A 27,639-nucleotide genomic window follows, 5' to 3' on the forward strand; every position below is an offset into this window, starting at 1 on the left:
GAGTGTGTAGGAATCTGCCTGTCAATGCAGGGGACATGGGTTTGGTCCCTGGTCTGGGAAGACTCCACATACTGCAGAGCAACTAAGTCCACGCACTGAACACGTGTGCTGCAACTACTGAGCCCTCGCACTCTAGGGCTTGAGAGCCACAACTCCTGAAACCCGGGCACCTGGAGCCTGGGATCCTCAACAAAGAGTAGCCCCCACTCGCTGCAACCGGAGAAAGCGGGAGCACAACAGCAAAGACCCAGCACAGCCAAAAAGAAACAGTAAAATTAATAAATATAAATAAATAAATAACAAGAATAATGTTTGCTGTGGGTTTGTCATTTGTGGCCTTTATTAAAAAATAAAAATGATATAAATGAATTTATTTACACAACAGAATCAGACTCAGAGATTTTGAAGACAAATGTATGGTTACCAAAGGAGAAACGTGGAGGGGAGGGACAAATTAGGAGCTTGGGATTTACATGAATTAATGGAATTGATGCACACATTACTATATATAAGATAATAACCAGCAAGGAACTAGCGTACAGCACGGGAAACTCTACTGGATATTCTTTGATAACATATACGAGAAAAGCATCTGAAAAAGAATGAATGTGTATATGTATACCTGAATCACTTTGTTGTACACTTGAAAGTAATACTGCATTGCAAATCAACTATCTTCAAATACAATTTTTTTTAGAAAAGAGAATCAAGGACTTTTGAACTACTTTCTTAAAAAAAAATTATGTATTTATTTATGGCTGTGCTGGGTCCTTGTTGCCGAGTGCAGGCTTTCTCTAGTTGAGGTGAGCAAGGATTACTCTTCGTTGCAGCGCATGGGCTTCTCACTGTGGTGGCTTCTCTTATTACAGAGCACAGGTTCTAGGCACACAGGCTTCAGTAGTTGTGGCACAAGGGCCTAGTTAGCCCACAGCATGTGGAATATTCCTGGACCAGGGAACGAACCTGCGTCCCCTGCACTGGTGGATGGATTCTTAACCACTGGACCACCAGGGAAGTCCCTGAACTACTTTCTAAATGTGTTCCTGCCTGAGGGCTTTCTTCCATGGCTGCCTAACAGGCTGCCTGGAAGGCTTTCAGACTCTTCCTGATTTTCACTGCCCAGGACTTTGAGTCGAATGCTGCTGCTAAGTTGCTTCAGTCGTGTCCAACTCTGTGCAACGCCATAGATGGCAGCCCACCAGGCTCTGCCGACCCTGGGATTCTCCAGGCAAGAGTACTGGAGTGGGTTGCCATTTCCTTCTCCAATGCATGAAAGTGAAAAGTGAAAGTGAAGTCGCTCAGTCATGTCCGACTCTTAGCGACCCCATGGACTGCAGCCTACCAGGCTCCTCCGTCCATGGGATTTTCCAGGCAAGAGTACTGGAGTGGGGTGCCATTGCCTTCTCCGTTGAATCGAATCCCTTCACCTTATTCAAAAAGGTATCAGCATACAAGGTCTCAGAAATGCCTCTCTTGGTTTCCTGTTTGGGATGACCATGATAAAGAGGTTACACCTCATCAGCAAACTCCAGAGAACTGGTATTGGCCTGGATCCACACCCTGAGGCCATCCTGGCTGGAGTGGAAGGAGGGTGGCGATTGATGGTCAATGTCTACCAAGGACAAAGTGTGAAGGAAAATAGCCTGAAGAGAGCAAAAATTCTTCAGCTTCTTAGCCTCTGCACAGGAAGTCTCCTTTAGACCTCCTCCTTCACCCACACCCTGCGACAGCAAAGGAAATAGTGGTAACCTGTTACAACACCCTGACTCCCTGCTCTGTGACAGTCGCTCTCTCAGGTGTTGCTGCCATATCATCTGTGCTCAAGGATTTCATCACAGTGTTCCCTTTGGAGGAGACTGCTGAGACCCGAAGAGGGATAGCAACCCCTCAAAATAACACTCAGCTGTGGCCAGGATCTGAACCCATGCCAGCCTGACTCAACAGTTGCGCTATTTTCCCCCAACCTTAAACCATCCTTTATCTCCAGACCTCTCATTCATAGGCTATGTCTGGTTTCTTTGATGTAATAAAATAAACATACTGTTAATTCATGAAGAAATGAAGTACATGAGACATGGGAGTCATTTGGCAAATGAATGTTGAGTGGATGAGTGGACCAAGCTTGTATCAGCTCCCTCTCTGCCCCCAGGCTTGCCCGCAAGGGCCTCCATAATCCAGGGGTAGAGCTCATGACCTCAGGGCTGACTCCAGGCTCTGCTCTCCAAACCGCCTGGCCAGCTGCCTGAGCTCACAGGACACTGAAGAACTATGGCTTCATTCAGGTGGCTCGTGTCTCCTGCCAATGTTTCCCCAGAAATCAGACTTTGGTTTCCCTCTGTCTCGAGCCCATGTTGTGATGCAGCCAAACCCAGCTTCTTTGGGATCCAGTCCAAACCAGAGGGTGTGGATGGGATGCATGAAAGAGGACTGAAGCCATTTAAAGAATGGACCATTTTAAAGTCATGAATACTGTGGGAACAGCTCAGGGGTTCGAGGGTCTGCAGATGGCTGGTAAATGCATTTCAAAGGCATAAAAAGGTGAATATGTTGGCGAGTACAAGGAGAACTTTGGTTTTTATTTCACATGTTTTCATTAAGGTCCTATCTATCTATCTATATATTTATATATTTCCTTATAAAATTAGAAAAACGAAAGTAAGACACTCTAGGGGTACAGTATAGCATGACTTAACATTTCAAAACTGATCTTTAGATTCAAGGATGTGAGGGAAATGAAGACCATGATTGTTTTGTTAAACAAATCCCTGCCTGGTTAGAAACCACATGTACACAGCAAATGAAGAAGTGGCTTAATGACTAATTGATGTTGCTAACATCTTCATTCATGACTGAACTCACATGGGTCCTTCTAACAGGACCCAATTATGAAAAGTGCTTTAACAATCTTTGTTTCTCCTTGTGGCAGGGAAAGTAAAGCTGTTTCTCTCTCTTAAAACTGTCTATCTGACTAACTCCTGACTCCTAGACCCTGAGTGAGGCACAGACTTGACTTTCATTCAAGGAGTCCTGTCCCTCTGGACAGGCAGACAAATCAGGACCCTCCTAACAGCAGGTGCTCTACTGGCCTCTGGGACCCCACACTCTCGCTGCCTCCTACCACTTGGCTGTTTCTTCTGTCCACTTGGCTGCCTCTCCCCAACCTCTTAACACTCAGTTCTCAGTCCTCTTCTACTCTTTATCTCACTCCCCTGGTGACTTCAGCTGTCTTTGGCCTTGCACAGCACTTGTATGCTGAGGGCTCCCTAACTGTCACCCCCAGCTCAGCCCTCTCTTCTGCACCCTGGCCCACATCCCCGAGAGTTCCAGCTTCACCTCTCCACTTGATGCCTCACAGCCTCTCCTGATACAGAATGCCTGGTCTTCTCCCCACGATTCCACAAAAGGTCTTCCCTTCACTGTTAAGAGCTTCTCCATCCTTCCAGGTGCTCCAGCCAAAGGCCACAGTGCAGTCCTTGATGCCTTTCCTTCTCTGATACCCAGATTGCTTACTGTCTACAGAACATCTCATCTGCTGACTTCAAACTGTAACCAGAATCAAACTCTTCCTCAGTGCCTCCAATACACTGCCCTCCCTGTTTCATTCAAAGGGAAAGCCAAGGTTTTAGAGTTGTCCACAGGGCCCTATCATGCTTTTTCCCTCTGACCCCTCCTCCTGCTTGTCTTCAGCCACACTGGCCTCCTGGCTGCTCTTGAAGCACAAAGGGCACCTCCCACCCTAGAATCCTGGCACTGGCTATTCCCACCTGCTTTAGGACTTTATTCAGATGTTATCTGCTCAGTGAGGCTCGCCTGGCTGTCTTACTTAAATCCAAGCTGCAGGTCCCTAGGCCCACACTCCCAGTTCCCTATCGGCAATGCTTTTTCACAGGTCTTACCTACAACAATGTAACTTCCATGAGAGTAAGTGTATTTTTTCTGTTTTGTTCACTGTGTATTCCAAAGGCCTACAATAGTTTCTGGGTATACAGTAGGCATTCAATAAATATCTCTTGAATGAGTAAATGAACACACACCTTACATTTGAAACTTAATAAGGGAAATAACCATCTCAGGATTCTTACTAGGATGTGCTGACCCTCCAGCACAACCAAAGCCATTCTTCCACGTAACCCTGAATTCCACTGTTACAGAAACATCTCTATATATCTGAAATGAAGCTGAAAGAAAGTGTAATAATTTCATTTCTGCCTCTTGAATACCCAGATCTCCACACTCTAGCAGCTCTCCTATCCTAACTTTGCCAAGAGCCACATGCCCACTTAAGGACCAGGCACCCATCTTGAACCCTTGGACAGACACGTTTGAGCACTGATTTCCCTTGGCTCAAATGACCATGGATTGACCTCAGTTTTCAAGAATTTCACTTCATTACAAATATACTTTGTTGCACTGGTTTCCAACAAGGATGTACAGTATCTACACTGGTTCTGTTTCAGTCTTGACTCCAGCAAGACTGTCTCTCAGTCTCTCTGTGTCTCCCTCTGTTTCCTCATCTGTAAAATGAAGACTGTGGTAATGGTACCTGAGTCACTTGTGCTGAGGAATGATGAGTGAATAGATACAAAGTACTTAGCACAGGGCACACCATCGAGTGCTCAGTAAATGTTAGCTGTTATTACCAGCATTGTTAGTAAGTGAAGTCACTCAGTCGTGCCCAACTCTTTGAGACCCCTTGGATAGTAGCCTGCACCAAGTTCCTCCGTCCATGGGATTTTCAAGGCAAGAGTACTGGAGTGGGTTGCCATTTCCTTCTCCAGGGAATCTTCCCAACCCAGGGATCAAACCCAGGTCTCTCACATTGTAGACAGACACTTTACCATCTGAGTCACCAGGATGGCATTGTTACTCTCATTATTAACGCTAAACACAGTACCTTATTTGGCTGTTTATTTCTAGCACCTAGTACACTGCCTGGGACAAGGGATGTGCTTAGGAAAACCCTGCTGGATAGTTGAACGAATGGATGTGGATGAGCTTTTTCAGCGCAGAGGCTATACATTTTCACTCCATTTAGCAGCTAATAATTCTCTGGAAAGACTTGCTGAATTCTGAATGAATGGCACACAGGAAGGTTCCTGTACATACTCTGTATGGCAGAGAATGTTGAAAGAGGATAAAAAAAACAAAACTAATGAAGGCATTGAATGATTTGGTACTTCAGAAGTGCTGGGAGATAAAACAGAGCGAATCTGTGATTTGGGGCAAATTGTGTGTTTTTTTTATGATTTTTGTATCTCAGCGTTATTCTCTAACAACTGGGGCTGAGTAGTCTGTGTGTGCTAGGAAGACTGCACTAGACAATGCCTGCAACATGTACAGTTCAGGGCCTGACACCTTGAAAATCTCATTCAATATATACCAACTTTAAAATCACATGGCAAGAATAACTGACACATGCAGCCCCACACACAAGGCCCAGGAGCCCAAAGGTAAGGCAAGGTGCCCAGGGTTCAGGGACAAGAGCTAAATCTCCAGGGACCCTTCTTTCTATGATTTCTCTTCTTGTTTGCATATATAGACACCATCACCAAAGGCACATCTTTTTCACCCCCTCCTGCCCATGACCCCAGGGACAATCTAGATAATTCTCACTTCTATAACCAGAACTTCTCCCTTTGTCACGTGTGAAGTATTTCTCCAAAACGTTACAAGCAAGTCCAGACAAATTAGCCCTTCAGGAAGCTTGAGTACAAAAACTGGTCATTCTCCACTGGCTTCGTCTCCCCCTATTTCCTCCACTGGACCCTTGCCAAGTCTGAGCAAGCAAGTGGACAGCGGAAAGGAGACCTGGAGCATGATGAATCTAATGCTTACTCACAGATGGCATTTGTCTTCCATGCTTGCCCAATATGGACCCAACTTCTGCTTTAGGTGGTCTAAATCCAGATTACCCAGCAGTTTATAACTTATTATCTCTGACCGTCTGCAAGGTCTGTGTGTGGTTCCTTTTATTTTTTTTTTAATGCCATATAATAGTTTGAACTGTTGGCCTTCTCTGAAAACCTATGGTTATTAGAGAGAAAAAAATTGAGAAAAAGTTGTCTTGCCCTTGGATGAGAGGAGAGGAGGACTGCCTGTCTCGCTGGTGCTTTGGGGTATCTGAACAGGGGAACCGGGAGAAGGATGGAGGCATCAGCTTATCTCTTTGCCTTTCAAAATTAAAAACTGAAAGCTATTTATATGACAACTGTAAGGAGTTAGAACAATACCAACTCAGCAACAGGCAACTAAATTTGTCCTCCTCCCATGAACTTTGAAAAGCAGACTTAAGAGTTCTCAATCTTAAAAGTTGAAAGACGAAAACACTGAAAACCAAACAATGGAATGATGGAGGGGATAATTCTTACAGTTTTGAAAATGTCCCCATATTTTTCCATTTCATCCAATAAATGAAAAAGCCATCAAAAGAAAATAATTACAGTTTTCACAGAGCCCATCACCTCAGTGACCACTGAATATCTTCACTCCTTAGTATCTTCATTTTGATTATAACAAATGAATTAAAAGTCTATAGTTGGGGCTTTAGTAATATATTTGTCATATGTATGTCTAGCAATGAGTGTGCGTATACACATGTATTAATTTGATGATTCATCCTTTAAGAATCAACTTTAAAATATTATTAGAGTAGGAGTTGTTGAAGAGAATGGTAGTAGAGTAACAGGGATTTGGTCAGCCTTGTTTCCTACAAAATCTCCATACTGAGAATTATATTCAGTATATATGTGTTGGCTGTATGGATAAATGAAACGGTACTTTTAGCCAAAATTGTGTATTTAAACGCAGTGCTAGTGTGTGCCAGATTCAAGGAAGGAAATTCAAGCAAGCAGGAGAAGGCTTCTGCAATGACACATGACACACGGCACTGCCATTCCAGGGGCGGTTGTTGATTTCAGAAACAAGCCACCGAACTCTCAACTTCTTTTTATCACCATTAAGTCTGGGCACTAGATGCCCTTACCCCTCCACCCCACCAACTCCCTGAAAATTGGCCTTTCCCAGTCCCTACCTCGCAAGCCCATCCTTGCCCCTCACTTCATCACTCCTTTGAATTCCCATATCTTTTACTCCACACTTCCAGGTGCCCCCAAGTCAAAATGGCCTTGGTGTTCAAATAGTGTCACCCAGTGTTCATGCATGGGCCACCAATGGCCTGACCAAGGACGCCCTCAGTGGGCACAGAAGGAGAGGCAGAGTGAGAAGAAACTGGAAGGAATAATCCACAAGACGTGGCATCTAAGTAGCAGAAGCCATGCAGAGAGTGGCTAACGCGGGCTGTCTGCTCTGTATGAGAAGAGAAGAATGAAGACCGTGGGGCAGTGCTGAGCAGAAGAGGGTGTGAGAGGGTGAGAGTGAGTTGGGTTGGGGCATGCCACAGTCAGCAGCAACATCAAAGCCAACTTCACACAGATTAGAGATGGCACAGCTCCTACAAAATGCATCGAACCCATAGTCGGGGGGGTCAGGTTCTGGCAGGACTGGGGAGCAGAGATCCCTGAGAAGGGATCCCTGAGGGCTGTGAGGGACGGATCTATTCCAGGCCTCCCTCCTTGGCTTACAGATGCCTGTCTTCATACTCACTTGGCCTTCTCCCTGCATCTTTATCCATTTTCCCTCTGCACGCATCCTTGTGTCCAAACTTCCCCTTTTCATAAGGACACCAGACACGATGGGTTTACACCCACGCTAATGACCTTATGTAACTGGATTACCACTGTAAAGACCCTGTCTCCACACAAGGTCACATTCTGAACACCTGGGGGTTAGGATATCAATATATGAATTTTGGAGGACACCAATCAACCCAGAGCAGCAAGTCAGAGGGAAGGAGTCAGTGCGTGGGGAAGTTCACTTTGCAGGAGAACGCAGGCTAAGCGTGCAGCCTTGGCAGTCATCAGCTCGGCCTCAGCTTCGGAAATCCCCCGCGTCTGGTTTTCCCAGTTCTCGTAATCTCGCCCCACCAAAAAGACATCTAAGTACATTCCATGCATTTCTGGTGAGAAGCTAACTCTGCTGCACTCTGTGCAAAGTGCTAACTGGGTTTTAACTGAAGTGGTTGAAGTGGTTTGGTTAACCGAAGATCTCTGGAGGAATTTCACCTATTCCTTAAGCCTCAACAAATCTGACCTGTGTTTAAGACAATGCACAACCTACTCGGGGCAAATTGGGATGGTAATAAAATGGTTGGTGACCTTTTCCATTCTTGTCATTGCAGAGAAACTCTACCTCATGTCTCTCCAAACCAGAGGAAGGGCTACTGAGGCAAAGGGTTTGTACTCAGTGTAGGTAAACATGGGCTCGGGCACACAGGGCTCAGCCCCTGACAACATGTCAGGCACTCGACTAGATTCACCTGTGAGCAGAGCAGCTGGCTGGGCGGGAGAGAGAGCTCTGACTTGCCCACAGGCAGGTGGAATTCAGAGGGCAGACCTGGATGCTCAGAGAGTGGGCTAACCCCGCTGCTTTCAGCCACAGTCTGCGCTTCCTGGTTGGACAAACGTTTTGACTGATGGGCTTCCACGCCTTTGCTGTTGCTCTTTAGTCACTAAGTCACGTCTGACTCTTTTGCGACACTATGGACTACCAGTTGCTAAAATTTTTTATTACCCCTGGACATGAGCATACAGTTGGAGGGAAACTGGGCAGGAGGTGAAGGTGGAAACCAGCTTATGCTGAAGAAACAGGCTTTATATGGTTAGAATTTAGAGAATTTGCTTGAGCCATGTTCATGCAGCACTTCTCAAACATCTTAGTACCAGGACTCTTTTCCACTCTTAAAACTTATGTAGTTTCTGTTAATATTTATCGCGTTAGAAGTTAAAACCAAAGAATTTTTTGTAATCTTTTTGTTCATTCAATATAATAACTAATCCTTTACATGCTAACATAAATAACATACTTTTCATGAAAACTGTATTTCCTTCTCCAAAATGTATTGAGAAGACTGTCATGTGTTATATTTTGGGAAATTTATTTAGTGTCTGGCCTCAGGGAGGACAGTTAGAATCTCACATCTACTTCCACATTTGAACCTGTTAGTTATGCTGTTTTAACAGAAGAATATGAAGAAAATCCAGCTTTACAGATATGTAGTTGGAAAAACCCAGGGTTTTGTGAATCTCCTTTAGAACCAGGTGTCCCCAGGGGTTCTCTGGCCTCACTTTGAGAACCACTGAACTAATGGTCTTATAATCTTGTTATATCCTGATTGGACCTTCTCTTGTAACTATACTGTTACAAGAAGATTCAGACTTAAGGATTTCAATCCATAGCTGTGTGTGCTCAGTCATTCAGTCGTGTCCAACTTTTTGTGACTCCACAGACTATAGCCCTCCAGGCTTCTCTGTCCAAGGAATTTTCCAGGCAAGAATACTGGAGTGGATTCCTATTTCTTTCTCCAGGGAATCTACCTGACCAGGGATTGAATTCACGTCTCTTGTGTCTCTTCCTTGGCAGGCAGATTCTTTATCACTGTGCCACCTGGGAACCCCTTTAATCTATAATATTTAATCTAAAAAAATCTAAAAAATTGTAATTTGTCTGTGTTACATATGTACTTATGAAGTCTTATTTCCTTCTATTCCCACATTGGAGGAATCAGCTTTGTGCTAATAGTCACTGTCTTTCACTTTGTTTGCAGTATGTCAGCTAAAAAATAGATTAGAAGCAAATACAATTGCCCAATAACTATAGTTAATTACCATAGTTTCATTTTATGCTTCCAACTCTAAAACCAAAACACTCTTAACTATGCACTTATACATAATATTAAAATGTGTATGCATAAGCCATGGGCTTCCCTGGTGGCTCAGAAGGTAAAGAATCTGCCTGCAAAGCAGGAGACCTGGGTTCAATCCCGGAGTTGGGAAGATCCCCTGGAGGATGGCATGGGAACCCACTCCAGTATTCTTGCCTATTGAATTCCTATGGACAGAGAAGCCTGGCGGGCTACAGTCCATGGGGTTGCAAAGAGTTGGGCATGACTGAGTGGCTAAGCACACACACACATGCATAAGCCATAGGCAATAGAATGTATTTTGTGAGTTCTGTTCCATCATCTTTTTCGGTTTGTCTTTCGAGGAACTATGTCATATGAATCATGATGACCACTGACAATGCAAAGGAAGATAAAGGAAACTGGTTCATTGCCCAGCTGTTTCAAGTCCAACCCTGATTAGCACATTATGGCTCTCTATGCTGACCAAGAGGAATTGATTTTAGCAAGACTCTGGGTGTAGTCACAAGAGACGGACTGGCAAACATCTTAATGAGATGTAGATAGTCTTACCTTAAAAACAGCCCACAAATTGTTTCTGTAAGCCTGTGGTTCACAGAATATCATGTGCTATGTAATACAGTTAACAAGAGTGACTGAGAAGAAATCAGTTCACGGGTGCCAAAGAGGTTAAAGAAGGCCCAGTCCAAAGTTAAGTCTTGGTACCAACAGTTCCCACTGGAGTCTTAGTTCCTAGGCACAGAAGGTGGGAGGAAGAGAAGGAAGAGAAGTATTCCTTCATCATCTTTCAGAAAATCGGGCTGACCTGAGACCCCATGTACTTTGAAAGGCCCCCTTCCACCAACCTGTGTGCCCTGTGTCATCTTGAAGTCCCTCTCCCTGAATGCCCAGTGCTTCCCACTGCCCTTGTCCTGTGTCACAAAGGTCCTGATTTCCACAGTGTCATCTCCCCCCATCAGCTGTCCCGCTCCTTGGCCTCAGTATCTGAGGTGCCCCTCAGAGCTCTGGTGCCCCACCTGGAAGTCCTAACAAGATCAGTAACCCACGTACAGTCAACCTTCAAACTTTCAGCGCACATTTCCTGAGCCCTGCCTTGTCCCATTCTATATGCTCAGCCCCAAGGGAAGATCAGAGTGCCTATCATCCTACCTTCCTTGCTGGGCCATTTGCATCTTAGAAGTAGGTTTAACTGGCAGTCCTTCAGCAGAGCATCACAAAGAGAAGTGAAAACACTCCTGTGCTGTGAGGGAAATGTTGGGGGCTGGGGAAAGGTCATGAGGACATCTCACACTGTCACCCCCAAAGTTACTTAAAGCTATTCCTGTTAAGAGAGAAGGGTCAAACCCCAGGGAACTCACCTTTGGGTCTCTGATCTGGTGTGAATTCCCTTACTTCCTTTGCTAGAGGAGAAAGTGAAAAAAAAATATTTTTTCTAGATTTAAGAAAAACCAACAGTGCTTCTTTTTAGCTTGGAATGAGGTTTTTCAATGCACAGCCTATGATATCTGGCAAACTGCTGATGCAGTCTAGAGGAAAGGCAAGGAGGCCTCAAAATGATGTTGCCAACTTAAAGTCGATCATTGTGTCTTTGCCACAGTGATAAAACAAAAATGTGCTTTGGTATTTGGTAGGGAAAGGATGCCTTTCTTAATGTCTCATTGCAAATAAAGTCAGTAAATTCATGGCCATATCTGTCAGACTGAACTTTTCTGACACCACTTTCCCCTTCCTTTGTGGTTTGCTTTTTCTTGGTGATCCCGTTCTACAGTTTTCCTTCTGGGTTAACGTCTCTCCCAGATGTTATATAGCAATCCAAAGTCAAGTATGATTCTCCACTAAATCATAATAAAGATGGTATTAATCTGCATCTTTATTACCCCCATCAGTAGATCGATGTCCACAGGTTTCAATTCATATGGATGGACTTTCTGGGTTGACCAATTGACTGGAACTCATGAAAGGTTTTATAACCCCAGCTAGATCCTGGGGAAGGTCTCGGGTGCCAGTCAAAGACTGCAGAAGATATTTCATTCTCAATTTTATTGTCCCTTTAAAAAGGTTAGGCAGAAAAAAGGAAAAAGTAGTGTGCTTCAATTTTAAAGAAATGTTAAATCAGTTATAATTACTGGATTGCATACTTGGATTAAGTTGTGGAATAGGAATAATGGGACCTTAAGAGATAATGTGGTTTGTTTTATTAAAGGGTAAAACACATATACACTCATATTTCATGGAGCAATAGAGGAAATTTTCTCCTGAAAGAGCAAATAAGCTTAGGAAAACCAGACTCATGCATTCGTACACATTCCTGGCTTTATGACCCCCTGGTTTTATTTGGTTACAGTTAACTTTCCACACTTGGCTACCAAAATAGCTTTCCATGTGAGGTTGTTCCTGCAAAGTGAGTAGCTTAAGTTTCCCCCCTCACACCTCACCGGATATTAGTCTCTCAATGTTCTTGCCCTTCCTTTTGCAATGTTCCTAATTCTCATGCTTCCTATTGAGAAACTGCTGCACACACTGAGGATATCCTGCTTGGTCAGCAGGGTTAGCTGTTCTGAGTGGCCATTCTCAGGAGACATGCCTCCACTGTGATTGTTGCTTTGGCAAACACACCTTGTGCCATAGTTGTTCTCGGGTCTGTTGGATGCAGTTCAGTTTCTCTGAGTAATCATGATCTTGAACAATAGTTGTCAACGTGTATCCTCATAGAATTGCCATGCCATTTCTTGTTTAGAAGCACTGGACATTTTTGGAGGGGGTTCCCTAGTGATTACGTAGTTGTACTTTAGATTAGGTAGAAAAACACATTTTAGGAGTTGCGGATACCCCCATGAAGCACTACCACATTGAGTAGAAACAATTTTAAGTGGGAAGGTGATTTGAGGAAATGAGGATCCCAGCAGGATTTGTTTTTGGACTGTGACTCCTCATAGTACGTTAAGGATTGTTTTGTTGGTGCTGGGAAATCTGAGCAGGGAGAAACGTGGGCAGTTTGGGAAACAATGAGAAACACTGAAGGATATTTCTTTATCTGAGGGGAGAGGGTTTGCTCCAAGTTGGGAAAAATTGAAAAAAATGTTTGTAGGACTTAAGTCCTAACTCAATTGCCCTCTCAGTTATCTATCACCACCTAACAAACAACCCTAAAATACAGGGGCTTCAAACAAAAACCCAGCTCTTGTTCAGGATCCTGGGAATTCAGAGCAGGCTCGATGGGGATTGTTTACCTCTGCTTCAAGTGGTGTTATTTGAGGCGAATCGACTGGGGCTGGAAGATGCAAGATGGCCTCACTCACATGCTCAGAGCACTTGGGGCTAAGTGTTGGCGGGGAGACTTCCCTTCTCCTCCAAACGCCTCTCTCTCCATGTGTCTCTCATCATTCAGCAGTCTTAGTTTGGTTACATGGAGGTTCCTGGCTCTCCAAAAGAACTGGAAGTCTCTGACAGCCCCAAAGTTGCACAGTGTCACGTCTCCCATATTCTTTTGATCAAAGTAAATCACAGGGTCAACCTAAGTTCAAATGAAAAATGGACTCCACTCCCAGGCTGGAAGAGCACCATGACTGCCCAGGAAATGTCAATGGCCATTTGTTTGCTGAAAAGCTACTGCAGTGACTGACTGCTAGCAAACTGCTTCAAATTCCTTCACTTAGCAAATTAACATTAGACAACTGCCTCCAAAAAAAGAGTTAATTTATTTTATTGACTGTAAAATGCCACCAATTTTAAGGTGCACATTATTTTATTTATTATTTAAAAAGAAAAAGGCCATGAAACAAACCATCACATGACATAAATTATGATGCATCTCAATTTCAGTAACATTAAAAGGTGGGGAAAATGTGCATGTAAGAGTCAATGAAAAATGGTAAGTATCTGATATATAACTCAACAGAATTCTGACATGAATGGATAAAAAGGAAAGGTTTAGTGTTCTCAAGGGGATAGCACAGGCACAGAAAAAAGAAAGGCAAAAATAGTAATTGATGGTTTTTATTCCAACCATTTTCCTTTTCCCTTCCCTGATCCTCTGTTGGTTTTTTTTGTTTGTTTTGTTTTGTTTGCAGTTTTTCTAAAATTAATTTTTATTGGAGTATGGTTGCTTTGCAATGTTGCATTGGTTTCTGCTGTATAGCAAAGTAAATCAACTACACATGTATACATGTCCCCTTTTTGGGGGGTTTCCTTCCCATTTAGGTACCATAGAACATTGAGTAGAGTTCCCTGAGCTATACAGAAGGTTCTCATTGGTTATCTATTTTATATACAGTATCAACAGTGCATACACGTCAATCTTGATTTCCCAATTCATCACACCCTCCTCCCTTTCCCCCTTGGTGTCCACATGTTTGATCTCTGCATCTGTGTCTCTATTTCTGCTTTGCAAAGGAGAGCATATACACTATTTCTCTGGAATCCACATATATGGGTTGGTATGAGAAAAAAAAACCTCATCATTATTTTTGCCTCTGACTCCATTAATTACCAACTTTCACATTTCTCATCCTGACTAAGGCACTCATCCTGGCCATGATCAGATAGAAGAGGGCTGGAAGGAATCATTATTTACCTCTTACCTCCTCATCAAACCATAGGGAAAGACAACCCATAGGAATCAGGAGAATAACTATTTATAGCTCAGAAAGCAAAGCTACACTCTGTTGGGAAGTTGATGCCTACTTTTGGTTCCTTTGCACCACTCAGCTCAACACATACACCAAGACCATATAATTTTTTTAATTAATTACTTGAATGTTTTCCACCATTGATTAAGTTCTTGTTACTTTCACAATGGCTTCATAGGTGCCACACACTGTCATAAAAGCAGTGATTATTGTATTTCCAAATTTAATCTATGCTGATTGGGTCTCTATTGTTCATCATACAGTGTGCTAAATGCTACAATGGTAAAAAAAAAAGACAGACACAAAACCTTCCTGCTGATAACTCACAGTCCAAAGAGGGTGGCAGGCAGAGGAAAAGCGAAACAAACATCTTAAATCACGAGAGATGCTGTATGTCCTGTGAGGGAAATAAAGAAGATGAAGAGGGAGAATAAGAGAACCCTCTTTCAGACAGAAGTGATCAAGGAGGAGCACTCTGAAGAAGGACATTTAGGCAGAGACCTAATAAAAAGGCTGAGCCTTGAAAAAGCCAAGGGAAGGTGCTCTAGACCAGATGGGAGACACAGTAAGTGCCAGGGTGCTGAGGTGGCAAAGAGCTTGGTACATTCTTGGTATTGAAAGTAGATTGATATAGTTGGAGTAAAAGGAGCAAATTTCTCTAAAGACCATAAAACCCATCCCCTAAAAAATGCATGTTCAAATTTCTGCTATGTTCTACACAGGCAAAACAAACAAAAAGTCTTTAAAAAACAAAACACCAATAAAACCAACTGGATCCAGAATTTTACAAGCCTATAAACATCTCTGGGAGGAAAAAATGGGCCCTGAGTTGTTTTGGTTGTTTCCTTCTTAGACTATGATGATACTGTTTCTTGGATTTAGAGGAGTTTATTCATTAAGTCAGTATTTCTTAAATAAGAGTAATGAGAAAAATCCATTGAAGGAAAAATATTTTGAATTGTCAGTGTTCACTTAAATTATTTTAACTATAATATTTCTTTAAGATGAATGAAGTGTATATGCCTTTGGCTCACAGCTCTTCAGATCAGATCAGTCGCTCAGTCGTGTCCGACTCTTTGCGACCCCATGAATCACAGCACGCCAGGCCTCCAAATCCAAAACTAAATGAAGTTTACAAATTAAATACAAACTAAGTTACAAAACCAATAAAGTGCGAATTACTGACATTAATTGAGAGTAACAGACAATGTTAATTGCTGCTACTGAACTGCTGATGTTTGGTTATTAGAGTTTCGTATCACTTGTTGCAAACTCGGATCATCATTTGAACTTTTATTGTTATCATCCTCATTGTTTACCTTTTTAAAAAACGTTTTCTTTTAACAACAGACCCATTATCTTGAAAGGCCATGTGCACACTTCAAAATACAATATTGAAATTTAAAAATGTTAATAAAAAAAAATCTTTGTTTTTCACTACTACAGTCATTTACTACTATCTAACCACTGCTAATTTGTATATTAAAAGATGAGATTTCACAATATAGCCACTGACTTCATTAATATGTATTGATGGCCAAGCTCTGGGGTCCTTACAGTTACACATACCAGTGACTGGGCCATTCCGTTGTCCTACCATCTTTCTCTATGGAATGACTGCAAAAGCTTAGAGTGTATAATGTAATTTGGCTTTACTTGGTATTAATATGACCTTATGTACAGTGGAAATGCCCCTATGAAATTGCATGGAATATTCCAGAAAAATATCTATTTCTGCTTCATTGACTACGCCAAAGCCTTTGACTATGTGGATCACAATAAACTGTGGAAAATTCTGAAAGAGATGGGAGTACCAGACCACCTTACCTGCCTTCTGAGAAACCTGTATGTAGGTCAAGAAGCAACAGTTAGAACTGGACATGGAACAACAGACTGGTTCAAAACTGGGAAAGGAGTACATCACCTGTATATCGTCACCCTGCTTATTTAACTTATATGCAGAGTACATCATGCAAAATGCTGGGCTGGATAAAGCTCAAGCTGGAATCAAGATTGCCTGGAGAAATATCAACAAGCTCAGATATGCAGATTATAACATGTTATGGCAGAAAGCGAAGATGAACTAAAGAGCCTCTTGAGGAGGTGAAAGATAAGAGTGAAAAGCTGGCTTAAAACTCAACTTTCGGAAACTAAGATCATGGCATCTTGTCACATCACTTTGTGACAAATAGATGGGGGGAAAATGGAAACAGTGACAGACTTTATTTTCCTGGGCTCCAAAATCACTGTGGACAGTGACTGCAGCCATGAAATTAACAGATGCTTACTCCTTAGAAGAAAAGCTATGACACACCTAGATATCATGTTAAAAAGAGAAATCACTTAAAAAAAGACATCACTCTACTGACAAAGTTCCATATAGTCAAAGTTACGGTTTTTCCAGTAGTCATGTACGGATGTGAGAGATGGACCATAAAAAAGGCTGAGCACCAAAGAACTGATGCCTTCAAACTGTGCTGCTGGAAAATACACTTGAGAGTCTCTTGGACAGTAAGAAGATCAAACCAGTCAATCCTAAAGGAAATCAACACTGAATATTCATTGGAAGGACTGATGTTGAAGCTGAAGCTCCAATACTTTGGCCACCTGATGAGAAGAGCTGACTCACTGGAAAAGACCCTATGGTCTTTTGGGAAATGCTGGGAAAGAAGGCAGGAGGAAAAGGGAATGACAGAGGATGAGATGGTTGGATGGCATTATCGATTCAATGGACATAAGTTTAAGCAAACTCTGGGAGATAGTGAAGAACAGGGAAGCCTGGCAGGCAGCAGTCCGTGGGGTCACAAAGAGTTGGTCACAATTAAGTGACTGAACAACAACAATAACTTCAATAAAAGGAGTAGTCTGAGAGTTCCAGAATGTGCTATTACTTTAAGATGACCATAGATATGAAAATCCATAAATGTTTAAATCCCATAGATTTTATGGACTCAGGAAATACGTCATTTGATTCCAGGTTAAGAGATGGTACACATATTAGTAATGGGTTAAATGAAAGAAAAGGTCATCTGAACTGTTTTACAGCATCAGGAACAATCAACCCAATGTAATTACAGCCAGAGTAACATGCTACAGAGACAGCATGGGACAGTCAGGCAGTTTAGAAACAATGTGAATAAGGAAGTTAAAAAATGTACTAGCCAATAATAATGATTAATACTGATTGTATGTCTATAGCCTGACTACAGCACAATTGCACTCATCTCACATGCTAGTAAAGTAATGCTCAAAATTCTCCAAGCCAGGCTTCAGCAATACGTGAACCGTGAACTTCCAGATGTTCAAGCTGGTTTTAGAAAAGGCAGAGGAACCAGAGATCAAATTGCCAACATCCGCTGGATCATCAAAAAAGCAAGAGAGTTCCAGAAAAACATCTATTTCTGCTTTATTGACTATGCCAAAGCCTTTGACTGTGTGGATCACAATAAACTGTGGAAAATTCTTCAAGAGATGGGAATACCAGACCACCTGACCTGCCTCTTGAGAAACCTATATGCAGGTCAGGAAGCAACAGTTAGAACTGGACATGGAACAACAGACTGGTTCCAAATAGGAAAAGGAGTACGTCAAGGCTGTATATTGTCACCCTATTTATTTAACTTATATGCAGAGTACATCATGAGAAACGCTGGACTGGAAGAAACACAAGCTGGAATCAAGATTGCCGGGAGAAATATCAATAACCTCAGATATGCAGATGACACCACCCTTATGGCAGAAAGTGAAGAGGAACTCAAAAGCCTCTTGATGAAAGTGAAAGTGGAGAGTGAAAAAGTTGGCTTCAAGCTCAACATTCAGAAAATTAAGATCATGGCATCCGGTCCCACCACTTCATGGGAAATATATGGGGAAACAGTGGAAACAATGTCAGACTTTATTTTTCTGGGCTCCAAAATCACTGCAGATGGTGACTGCAGCCATGAAATTAAAAGATGCTTACTCCTTGGAAGGAAAGTTATGACCAACCTAGATAGCATATTCAAAAGCAGAGACATTACTTTGCCAACAAAGGTTCTTCTAGTCAAGGCTATGGTTTTTTCCTGTGGTCATGTATGGATGTGAGAGTTGGACTGTGAAGAAGGCTGAGCACCAAAGAATTGATGCTTTTGAACTGTGGTATTGGAGAAGAGTCTTGAGAGTCCCTTGGACTGCAAGGAGATCCAACCAGTCCATTCTGAAGGAGATCAGCCCTGGGATTTCTTTGGAAGGAATGATGCTGAAGCTGAAACTCCAGTACTTTGGCCACCTCATGCGAAGAGTTGACTCATTGGAAAAGACTGTGATGCTGGGAGGGATTGGAGGCAGGAGGAGAAGGGGACGACAGAGGATGAGATGGCTGGATGGCATCACTGCCTCGATGGACGTGAGTCTGAGTGAACTCCGGGAGTTGGTGATGGACAGGGAGGCCTGGTGTGCTGCGATTCATGGGGTTGCAAAGAGTCAGACACGACTGAGCGACTGATCTGATCTGATCTGATCTCTGAGCATCAGGCATTGTATTATGTAATTAATAAATATTAATGATGATTTTTAAAATGCAATTCTTTTTAGCTACCAGAGACATATCCAACTGAAACATATAGTTCCAATCAGTCTTGGGGAAAAAAAAAGGCAGGCGAGTAATTTGTTTCTAATTTAACATATCAGGTCTAAGAATTCTAAAGATCCTGAAGAGAACTATCCTGCCCAATTTCCAGAGACCCAATTTCTCCCTGGGGCTTTCCGGTAGCTCAGCTGGTAAAAAATCTGCCTCTAACGCAGGAGACCTGGGTTCGATCCCTGGGTTGGGAAGATTCCCTGGAGAAGGAAATGGCAACCCACTCCAGTATTCTTACCTGGAGAATCCCATGGACAGAGGAGCCTGGTGGGCTACATTCCATGGGGTCACAAAGAGTCAGACACAACCAAACGACTAACACTTTCACTTTCAATCTCTCCCTGAGTTCCAGACTTGAATATAAGCACACATCCCAAACTCAGAGTATCACTGGTAGATGGCACCCCAAGTTGACTGCCAGCAGCTCTTTCCTTCTCTATATATGGATGCTGCTCCTTGCATCAAGAGGTAAAGTCCTACTCCTTCTCCTTTGAATATGGGCTGGCCTTAGTGGCTTGCCTGACCAGTAAAACACAGCAGAAGTAACAGCTTGACACTTGCAGAGCTAGGCCATAAGAAGCCATGGTGGAACTTCTGCCTAGCTCTCTTGGAAGGCAACTCCCTGGGATACTCACTCTTGGAACCCAGATGCCCTACTGTAAGGTCAAGCAACATATGTTTGCACTGCCATCGACAGCTCTAGCTGAGCTCCCAGCAAATGGCCAGAATTGCCTGCCCAGCCACAGGAATGAGCCCCACATGACTCACTGCAACTGCCAAAGAAAAACAACCAAGAATCACTTAGTTGAGCCTAGTCCACCTTTAAGAAACATGAAAGATAATAATCCATTGTACTTTTAAGTCACTAGGTCTTGGAGTGGTTTGTTACATAGCAATAGGTGACTATAAGGGGAGCTGGAACCAAATCCTTCATGTCCCCTCACAAAACCTGCCCCTCCTTTTTACATCCCATCTCAGGAAACACTTCCTCCTAATTAGGTAAAACATCTTGGAGTGATCCTTGGTCTTTCTCAAATGTTCCATCCGATGCATTGGCCAATCCTGTCGACTCAGTCACTAAGTCATATGCCACAACCCTTCATTTACTATTTCTCCCGCCCCTTCCATCCTTCTCCATGTGGCAGTTACCTCTCACCAGAGCTTCTGCAGTAGCAGCTGGGCAGGCAGCCAGAGTCCTTTAAGAACAGAAATCACTCCTCTGCTCAAAATTCTCTTGTCACCCTTAGAATAAACCCAAAGTCCTGGCCTTGGCCTAAAATGGACTCCAGGACCTGGCTCTTGCTTCCTTCAAACCTCATTTCTTATCACTCTCTCCTCCGTACATGCTTCAGCCAGAGAGGCCCTCTTGCTGTCTCCTGTCCACCCTGCTGGAAATCACACCCCTTGGCTGTTTCCACCCCCTGACACTGCTTTAGTTTTATTCAACCTACCTTTGTTAAATGATCTTTTTGCTAACAGTCTATTTTCCCCATTCAAATGGAAACTCCTTGAGGACAAGGATTTTGTCTGTTTTGTTCAGTGATGTATATTGAGTGTCTAAAATAATGCTTGGCATATAGTAGGGCCTCAGTAAGTATTTGTTGAATGAATGAATGACCCCTGATTCCAGAAGTAGCAATAAGCAGTGACATGCATCCATCTTCCTGACACATAAGTTAACATTTTCCATACTTCCTTCAGCTCTGAAGATTAAGACACATGACTTTTCCAGGCTAACCTGGGATGAAAAGGAACACACTTCATTCCTATGTAGTCCACACTATTTTTTTTTGCCCTCAATACCATCTGGATATTAAATTCTCATTGCATGACCACATAGCCTTCTCCCAGTCCTGATTTCCTAGAGCTCAGGTTCAGACTGGACTTTGTGGAGGAGCCCATGCAAGTATAGATGGCTGATCCTGGTATATTTAATTAATGTTGGTAGATCCCCTACTGTGTCCCAGGCCCTGTACAGTGCGCTGGTGATATACAGACCGGGCTTCACTTATTCAAAGCTGGCATTTTAAGGGGTGCCTGAAAGATACGGTCACTGGGGAATAATGGTTAAGTGCCTCAAGAGCCCACGTAGAAGCACAGCCTCAGGTGTGAAATGGGGCTCATAGCTGCCCTGCTTTAGTTCAGACTGCACCCCAGAGGTTCCCTGGATCCTCAAAGGTCATGCAGCCTTCCATCAACCTGAGATTAGACTGGATTTATACCATAACTGCTCTTTGTAGAAAATAAAACCTCACATTTGAATGGTGCTCTAAGGAATGATAACTGCCAACATTTATTGGTGTTAATACCATTAAGAGCACAAAATAGCATCCCATTCTTACCTAACTTGAGAGGTGGGCACCATCATCCCTATTTATAAGTGAAAAAACTGAAGCTCACAGAAGTTCAGTGATTTTTCATGCAGCTCACATAGAGCAATCAGAACCCACATCTGCCTCACTCCAAAACTTACGCTTTTTCCTTAACGCCACATTGCTGCCCATTAAAAATTACAACAAAATGCCCTGGTGTCAATACTTTCAAAAGTATCATCTATTATCTCTTTCTGTCATGATGTATCTTTCTGAGTCATAAGTCAAGGGTTGCTATCCCCATTTTACAAGAGAGAAAAGTCAGTCCAATTAGACAAGCATAATGCACGTCATTTAGGATTACCAGGCAGGACCGTGTATTCAAAAGTTGTTTCCCACATCAGCTGCCCTTGTACCCAACCTACAAAAAGCCTTCTTTCTTTGCCTAACAATCTGTTTAAATCTCCAACTGCCTCTTATTGAAATGTGAATATTCTTAGGAGGGCTTATACCCCAAGGAAATTGTCAGGTATTATCTTCTCAGGATCTGTCTGAAAGTCAGTTGAGAAGTTACTGCTTCTAATGTAAGGCACCCATGGGGGAGAGTTCTAAGTACAAACTCCAGAAAACCACTTCGACTGGGCCCTAACTGGAGGTACTCCTTGACTGGCAGTGGTTACGTGACTACATTACCCAGCCAGACCCAGGACCTCTGGCCTTCTGAGTCCAGAGCTTTCGTCTATAGGACTCAGCCACCAACTTGAGCTCACTCTAGTCTGAACTCATCATCCTGGCACTCTTCGGGGACCCGTGCAGTGCCTGAGGCTCTACAGCTAACCAGAACAGACCCAGAGAAATCACAAGAGAACTCTCAAACTCCATCTGGTACAAAGATTCATGTTCTTTTGAAGTTTGTCCTCTTACTCTGTAAATGCTTAGACTTCGAGGGTATGTTACTGAGATGGAATCAATTGCAGTAAATAGAAGACACATCAACAGAACTTACTTGTGTCTCCCTGCTGGAAGACAGAAGTACCACTCAGGGATGTGATCCAAATCCCTGGGACAGACACATGGGGCTCCAGGGCCCCTTCCTTGGCATCTTCTCTAGATGACATTGGCCGTAGCCAGCATACCCACCAAGTTCCACATAACCAGCATGCTTTGTCCACACACCACAAAGGCCCTGGGAAATCCTGTGTCAGAGCCAAACAGCTGTAAACCTTCAGGCCTTTCAAAACATTCCTAGGGCCCAGAAGGACAATGTATTATCCCTATTTACCCAGGAACATGAAGGCAAAACCGCACTCATGAATATTGTCAGCAGTTGGGGCTGTCAGAAGAGCAAGACACATGATTAAATATACCCAGGCCAGTTTCCCTGCACTATTAGGCAGGGCTTGTTTTTGTTTTTGTTTTTAAATACTATTATCTTCAAACAGCAATCATATTGAAGGAAATAATCATTATAATAATAAACATCCTTTCTACATCATGAATCATTATAGAAGTTTTTCCTGTATTTATTTTCTCTAGAATTCTTAAATTCCAATGGAACACATTCATAGCAAGATTTTCAACTGGTGGAATCTTCTATGAAGATTCAGCGATGGGCGGGGGGAGGTTCACCAGCTCACGTAAGAAAGTAGGTGCAATTTCCCACAACTATTAAAGTCCTCTTTACACTTCTTATGTTGTGTTAATCAACCTCTCTAAACTTCAAACTATCATTTTCTTTTTCAAAAAGGATAAGAATCATTTAACTAAAGCATCTTAAGGGCTAACACACAGAGTGCATGTGTTCAGTCATGTCTGACTCTTTGCAATCCCATGGACTGTAGCCCGCCAGGCTTCTCTGTCCATGGGATTCTCCAAGCAAGAAAACTGGAGTGGGTTGCCATTTCCTTCTCCAGGGTATCTTCCAGACCCAGGGATCGAACCCAAGTCTCTTGTGTCTCCTGCACTGGCAGGCCAATTCTTTACCACTGTGCCACCTGGGAAGCCCTCTATATTAAATGTACAGTGTGTTAAGTGCTTTATATAGATTATCTCATTGAATTCTTACAGCAACCCTGTCAGGTAAACACTCATCATTACCACCTCCCTTTTATAGATGAGGACATGAGACACAGCGTGTTTTAGTAACTAGCCCAAGGTCACATGGAATTGGTATTCAAACCAAGATCCACCTGACTGCAAAGCCAGCAAGTATAACCACTAGGCTCTTCAGACTTGTTTCAGAGGTTGACACCACAATAGATACAGCATCCAATAGCAAATACAGGTAGTTCCCAATTTTTTTGGTTATTCAATTTGTGAATAACACACATATTTGGACACTCAGTGGCAGAGCCCCCTCCACCCTTAGTGTGCTTCCTGTTGACACTTCTGCAAATGAAGTCCCCGTTCCTTCCCCCAGAGGACTCCCCACCCTCCAGAGTCCCTTCTTCCATCACTCTGCTTTCCCTAACCCCAGCACACAGGTTGTCCTCTAAGGGCTGCTGAGGGAACTTCTAAAGTGCAGGGCATCTCATGGAACCTCCCCTCCCAGGGACCTGTACTATTATCAGCACTGTGATTTCCTTCCAGTAAGGATTTTGTTGTGCTACCTGCAGTCGGCCCTCCAACGTATGATTTTCCATGGGAAAATAATATGTTACTTTCAAACAACCAACCCACAAAAGAGCCCTATCTATTCCAACTGCCTGTTTAAGATCCTGTGACAGTGAAAATTCCAATTTAACCTTATCTTTCCAAACCTAACAGTGAAAACCACCAGGATGAACTTAAGTCAAAGTTTCCTGTTTCACTTTTTACTGTACTTATGTAAATCAATCATTACTGCAGTTTCCCAATGCCAGAAATTATTAGTCATTTCAGTGTTTAATGGTACATTTTGCGAAATCTGGTCCAGTGCAAAACCACACAGCATCTGGGTTATCTGTTTTGTATTCCCTTCCAGACTTTCACCATTTGAAATGATCTGTTGCTTACTTTTTTGTTCTTTATTGGCAGCATTTTCATTCTTCACACTTTCCTTCTATTCTTTTACGCTAATCCTTGAAATGTCAGTCTTAGTCCTCTGAAATGAAAAATTAAAAAAAAAAGAAAAACAAAATCTGTTGACATTTCTTTAAAGTTGTAAAAGTAATACATGCTATTTATAAAAATTAACTTTTGGGGACTTCTCTGGTGGTCCAGGGATTAAGACCCCCACACTTGCAATGTAGGGGGCGCAAGTTCAATACTTGGTTGGGTAACTAAGACCCTGCATGCTGTGTGGCACAGCCAAAAAAAAAAAAAACCTTAATAAAATAAAATTTTTACATGGCTTTATAAAAAGAAAAAATACGCTAGGGTGAAGATTTAATAAAATTAATAATTTTTTTAAATTAACTTTTTTACTAATAAAAATCTTTTGACCTTCAATCTAGTAACTTAATTAGAAAAGAAAGATAGTGGCACTTGTTATGAAAATCCCTTTCTTACATAAAACATAACCCTTTAAAATAGTAAATACAGCAGTTTGCAAAACTTGATCACATGTCAGAATTACCTGGAAGGCTTGTAAAATCACAAATTGCTGGACGCCCCCCTTAGAGTTTCTGATTTAATAGGTCTGGGGTGGGGCATTTCTGATAAATTCCCAAGTGATGTTGATGCTGCTGGTGGGAAGACCATACTTAGATAACCACTGGTGTAATATTAGAGCTAAAAAAAAAAAACAAAAAAAAAAACACAACACCTTGAAGATCATTTCTGCCGATCCCCTGGAGAAGGAAATAGCAACCCACTCCAGTACTCTTACCTAGAAAATTCCATGGATGGAAGGAGCCTGGTGGGCTATAGTCCATGGGGTTGCAAAGAGTCGGACATGACTGAGCGACTTCACTTCACTCACTAAAACTCTATTACTTACAATTTACAAAGTCCTACTCTCACTGGCCTGAGAGCTAGAAGAAAGTTTATTGGAAGCAACTGGGGTATCTCCACGACTCCAAGACAAAGCTGAACAATCAGAGCAAAGAGCAGATAGATTGAGGGATGTGGTAGGTGGCAGAGGACTTCCTCTGTTTGGGTCCCCCTCTCTCTGCCTCTCCACTAACAAACTCAAGCTTGGGATTGCTCTGGGCTAATCATCAAGGAAGAGATCTGATTGGCCCCTGGCCATTCAATTTGTTTAATCAGCTCAGGCCACAGGTGCAGAATCTCTTAACCCAAGCATGGCACATGAGACAGAAGATGTGGATCTTAGGGAAGAGTGGTGTGAACTTGGCAGAGATGCTACATGGCATAATCTGAACTCTTGTTTTTCAAAGGAGAGAGCTATGTTTGGAAAAAGTAAAGCCTTGCCAAGAAGCACACATGTAATAAGTGGCAAAACTGAAACCAATCTTTTTTTTTTTTTTTAATTTGGGGCAGCGGGGAGTATTGCATGTGGACCCACAGCTGGCCTGCGAGTGGCAAGTAGAAATTTGTTTCTTAGCCAGTGGCGGGCTGGAGCTTCTGGTACCAGTTCCAGAGGGAGGAGTGTTAAACATTCAGGATTTTGGCAGGCAGGTTAACCGTGGTAGCTGGAAATGTGCCAGAGTCAGAGTATGTACTAAGGTTACAAACCAAGCCTCCTTTTTTTTCTTTCCAAAGAGCCAGTTTACCAGCACACCCTTGCCTAGTTCCCTGTGGGGATCATTTACAGTCAGGGCAGACGCCATGTTTCAGATGAGAAACCACCTCAGTTTGCGGTGTTTTTCAACAGTTGCCATTTCCAACCCACCGTCAGCAGATTGCCCAGGGGCTGCCAGCTAGACCTCATTTTGCACATCCAACCCCTCAAACCCACCTCCTGCAATGGCTGGCACTCTCTCTCTCTGGGACTCATGCACAAAATGAGCCTACTATCTCTATCTTCTGCTGCCCTTGTTTCCAGCTCAGAATCAGCTCCTTCCTAACTTTTGAACAGTAGAACATCAGTACTATAAGAATAAGACAAGTCTTGGCAAGTGCGTGTAAGATCAAGAGCAGTATCTTTAAGAGACTTGCTTTAAAAAAAAAAAAAAAAGAAGAAGACTGTTAAGGCAGCCAATAAGCAAATGCCCCCAGGGATAGTGACTCTAATTATTTAAAGTAGGAAACTCTTGTGCAAATTGCCCAAGTCATCTCATTTCAGGCTTCCGTTGTGTGGCTTGGCGGCTTGCTGCTTCATTCCCATCAGAGGGCAAAGGCTGAAAGAGAAAGAAATCTCCGTGACTGTAAGTGATTCCCAAGCCCTTGGCCTCTGCCACCTGTCACTGAGCCACTGACGCACCTCCACTGTCACGCTGGCAGGGCTCCACCCGACCTCCTGTCCCACATTTCTTAAGAGGCACAAGATGCATTTACTTCACTGGCCACAAAGACAGCACTGGGAGCCGGGGTGGGGAGATGGCACACTTCCATCTAATAATGCTTCTTGGGCCACAGAGCCTAAAACAACACAAATTGCAGGCTTCCAGAGAGATGCGGGGGGAGCCAGGGCTGCTGCTGCTGTGCATTCAGCAAGACTTCCTGGAACGTAATGTCATCATGAGATTGTCTCCATGGCAGACCTGGAGTTCCGGTTGCAGAACTGGCAAAATATGGGGATGGCAAGACAGATGAAGTCCTGGCACTTAATGTCTGTGAAGACAGAAGCATTTTTACACATTCAAATGCTCTAGCTCCATCCTCTCCTGTTTTCTTCCTCCTTCTTCCTCTTCATCCTCCTCTCTACTCAAAATCTGCCCCCTGACCCCATTTTACAGTTGTTAAACTTCCACGGTGGGTTCCCACCAAGCATACTAAACTAGGTATCTTGAGAAACGCGAAAATGTGTGTTGAGGTGAGAATTTGGCACATGGATCAAGCCACCTCCCTTTCTAAGATGGACCTGCCTTAATGTACCCATTGTTTCTTCAACAATCCCTGTTGAAGACAGCTTCCCTGGTGGCTTAGTGGTAAAGAATCTGCCTGCCAATGCAGGAGACATGGGTTCGATCCCTGGTCCAGGAGGATCCCACAGGCAACAGAGCAGCTAAGCCTGTGTACCGCAACCATTAAGCCTGTGCTCCAGAGCCTGGGAGCCACAACTGCTGAAATCCCCAAGCCCTGGAGCCCATGCTCTGGAACAAGAGAAACCACTGCGGTGGGAAGCCTGCGCACCACAACCAGAGAGTGGGCCCTGCTCGCAGCAAATAGAGAAAAGCTCATGCAGCAGTGAGACCCAGCACAACCAAAAATAAAATAAATAATAATTTTTTTTTTAAAGAAGACACTGTTCTTAGTGATGGTGGGTATCACATGATCCCT

The 27,639-nt window shown here is 43.1% G+C and overlaps 1 long non-coding RNA gene across 2 annotated transcripts in view; it reads right to left on the reverse strand.

Annotated features, from left to right (window-relative positions):
• Window positions 1-318: 318 nt before the first annotated feature.
• The window catches only part of LOC133245936 (uncharacterized), a 42,674-nt gene continuing 15,353 nt past the window's right edge, over window positions 319-27,639 (reverse strand). For both annotated transcript variants that reach the window (XR_009735823.1, XR_009735822.1), the window contains one exon: window positions 319-26,537. This is a non-coding gene — a long non-coding RNA (uncharacterized LOC133245936). The remainder of the gene's footprint in view (window positions 26,538-27,639) is intronic.

The sequence above is a fragment of the Bos javanicus genome, chromosome 4 (assembly GCF_032452875.1).
Source record: "Bos javanicus breed banteng chromosome 4, ARS-OSU_banteng_1.0, whole genome shotgun sequence".
NCBI lineage: Eukaryota > Metazoa > Chordata > Mammalia > Artiodactyla > Bovidae > Bos > Bos javanicus.